Raw genomic sequence first — 3913 nt, 5'->3', positions numbered from 1 at the left:
CTGACCTTTAACACCTCTGGCTCACCAGCAGATGCTACCAGTTGTGCTGCAACGCAACTGGTAGCATCTGCTGGTGAGCCAGAGGTGTTAAAGGTCAGGTTGGGGGTTCGATTCCCACTGGCAACAACCCACCCAGTATGAATGGACGGAGAAGGGTGAGGGGTTGGGGTGCATTGGGCTGTAGTAACCTGACAGCCTCTGGGGCCCGAGGAGGGGTAGCCAGGGATGTTACAATACTGTTGATGGATTGATTTCTGATTTCCACTCTTTGCATGCATTAAAACATTCATCCGTGTCTGAGTTATTTGAATTTGCATGCATTGATGTTCTTGATTCTGATTCTGCTCTGATTCTGATGATGCTGAATATGATGTGGATAATGTTGAATCTAATGAGTTTAACTCTCTGGATGTTGTACCTATTGACTTTGATGTTATACAATCAGGTTGCACTAACCATGTTGCAGGAAGTACACATGCATCTGATTGTTATGCTCAGGTACAAGCTGTGGAACCCATTTCTCCCTCCCTTCTGGTTCCTGATATTCAGCCAGCATCCAGTACTTCAGAGTTGAAACCACTGCCAGCCAACATCAAGTATGTCTACTTAGAGGAGAGGACAATTTGCTTGTCATCATTTCCACCTCCCTCACTACTGAACAAGAGCAGAGGTTGTTGCACGTTCTTAAAAAGCATAAGAAGGCAATTGGATGGACATTGGCTGACATCCCTAGTATTAGCCCATCAACATGCATGCACAAGATATTGTTGGAAGATGGAGCAAAGCTAGTGAGACAACCACAAAGGCGACTCAACCCTGTCATCTCGGATGTTGTAAAGAAGGAGGTGACCAAGCATCTAAAAGCTAGGATCATCTACCCTATTTCTAACAGTTAGTGGGTTAGCCCCATCCATGTTGTTCCAAAAAAGACTGGCCTCACTTTAGTCAAGAATGAAAAAGAGGAGCTGATTCCAACAAGAGTGCAAAACAGTTGGAGGGTTTGCATTGACTACAGAAGGCTAAATCAAGAAACCAGAAAAGACCATTTCCCCTTGCCTTTTATTGATCAGATGCTTGAGCGCTTGGCAGGTAAGTCCCACTATTGCTTTCTTGATGGGTTTTCTGGTTACTTTCAAATTCACATTGCACTTGAGGACCAAGAGAAAACCACATTCACCTACCCCTTTCGCACTTTTGCCTATGGGAGGATGCCGTTTGGCCTATGCAATGCCCCTGGCACATTCCAGTGGTGCATACTTAGCATTTTTAGTGATTTTCTTGAAAATTGCATAAAGGTGTTTATGGACAACTTTACTGTATATGGGTCCTCATTTGATGCATGTTTGGATAGTTTGGACAGAGTTTTAAACAGGTGCTTCCAATCTAACCTTGTTCTCAATTTTGAGAAATGTCATTTCATGGTAGAACAAGGCATAGTATTGGGGCACATAATTTCAAAAAAGGGCATTTAAGTTGACCCTGCCAAGATCTCAATTATTTCACAATTGCCTTACCCCTCTTCTGTGCGAGAGGTTCGTTCTTTTCTTGGCCATGCAGGGTTTTACAAGCGTGTCATTCAAGACTTCAGTAAGAAGGCCCTCCCACTGTCCAACCTACTGCAAAAGGATGTTGACTTCATCTTTGATGAAGGATGCAAAGAGGCTTTTGATTGCCTTAAGAAGGCCCTGACCATAACTCCAATCATTTAGACGCCCGACTAGACAGTCCCATTTGAGCTTATGTTTGATGCATCCAACTATGCATTAGGGGTTGTTCTAGCTCAAAGGATTGATAAGCAGCCGAGGGTAATCTACTACGCCTCCAGGACATTAGATGTTGCCCAATCAAATTACACCATAATAGAAAAAGAGCTCCTTGCGGTAGTTTTTGCACTTGAAAAGTTTCGATCTTATCTGCTTGGTTCTCCTGTTGTTGTGTTTACCGACCATGGAGCTCTTAAGTACCTGTTGAAGAAGGCAGAATCAAAACCTTGGCTGATAAGATGGATGCTCTGGCTCCAAGAATTTGATTTGGAAATCTGTGATAGGAGCGGAGCACAAAACCTAGTTGCAGACCGATCCGGGATGATGCTTCACCGATCCGGGATGACTTTCCCGATGAAAGTTTGTTGACACTCTCTACTTCTTCCTCACCTTGGTTTGCTAACTTTGTTAATTATCTTGCTGCTTCTATTTTACCTCCCCTAGCATCCAGAGCTCAATGTGATAAACTCAAGAGCGATGCTAGGTATTACATTTGCGATGACCCCTATCTGTGGAAAATGTGCAGTGATCAGGTTACCAGGAGATGCATTTTGGACCATGAGATTGACTCGGTCCTCAAATTTTGTCATTCATCTGCACCTGGTGGTCACCTTGGCACATAAAGGACAGCTCGTAAGGTGCTAGATTGCAGATTTTATTGGCCCACCATCTTCAAAGATGCATGGAGGATTTGTAACACATGTGAGGAATGCCAACGAGCAGGAGGAGCCTTTTCTTAGAGACAACAGATGCCTCAACAACCTATGCTATTTTGTGAGGTGTTTGATGTCTGAGGTATAGATTTCATGGGCCCTTTCCCTGTCTCTTTTGGTTTCACTTACATCTTGCTTGTTGTTGATTATGTTTCAAAATGGGTGTAAGCCAAAGCCACTAGAACTAATGATGCTCGAGTTGTTGTACTTGTCCAAGTCTGTCTATTGTTGTTTCTGTTTGTTTGTTTCCTTTTTGTTAATTTGTGTTAATTAGTGTGATGTTTTTGTTTTCTGTTTGGGACACTCACTTCACTTTTGGAGGATGAGTTGTTGGTTATTCTGTGAACTGGTATCCTTGCTTTGTCTTTGCATGTCAAGTTGCTTTTGGAATTGTTTTATCTTGTGTGAGAATTTGAGCCACTCTCTGTTCTTTGTTGTATGATACTGCCTCTTGAATGCTTGCACAATGGCCTTGGCTTGACTCTTTCTGATGTATTTCTGATACACGTGCATGTTGGGATATGATTTAGGCAATTTTTTTTTGTGAAACTATAGCCAAATGAGCCTACCTTGAACTGTTTCTGTTGATACCCCTTTTTGAGCCTCCATACCCTTTCATTGTTCTACAGCTCATTACAAGCCCTTAGCCTGAAAAACCATGATTATTCCTACCTTAGAAAATTTTAGAGCTTTGGAATTGTTTTGGGAATGGGTGCTCAACTAAGTGTGGTCGCGCACAACAAGTGTGGTTGTGCGCGCACTTGTTATTGGTTCTCGGGATTGCTCATTTGTATACCCAGGTGGGATTTCAAAATTGTTGTTTCTCTGCATGTTCTTTGTATAAAAAAAGCAAAAAGAAAAGAAAAGAAAACAAAGAAAAGAAATAAAAAGGAGTTTGGATTTGAGCATTGTGTGAGAACCGAAGTTGGAAGTGTTGGTGTTTGGGATTACTTTCATGCTTGATTGAGACTTATTCCCCATTGCTCCTCTATTTCCTTGGTTGCTTAGTTACTTATCCATATGTTTCACACCTTGTCCTCAACCCTATTACAACCTTGAAAAGTCCTTCTGATCTTGACCTGCATGTGTTTCTGGTTTGGTTGTTGGTTCTAGAGGCTTGCCAAGTCTGTTTGATGTTTGTTTTTCAGGGGTGCTTTGAGAGTAAACAATAGCCTAGAGATTTGAGTGATACAGTGCATATTTCGTGAGGTTATGTTGCTTTCAATTCTCTCCTTGAGCTGAACTGAGTACTTGGCATGTTTTGAATTGCTTGGATGATGTTCATGGATACCTTAAGGCTTTGAATCCTTCTATGTTAGATGTGTTTCCATTTGTCTGTGTCGAGTCTGTTTGTCGTGTGTCTTTTTGTCTCTCTTGTTATGTTTGTGATGTCCTTGCTTTGCTTTACTCTTTAATTTTGCCCAAGAGTGCAAAAGG

Source organism: Vigna unguiculata, chromosome 3 (genome assembly GCF_004118075.2).
Source record: "Vigna unguiculata cultivar IT97K-499-35 chromosome 3, ASM411807v1, whole genome shotgun sequence".
Taxonomy (NCBI): Eukaryota; Viridiplantae; Streptophyta; class Magnoliopsida; order Fabales; family Fabaceae; genus Vigna; species Vigna unguiculata.
Note: the sequence above shows the minus strand (reverse complement) of the source record.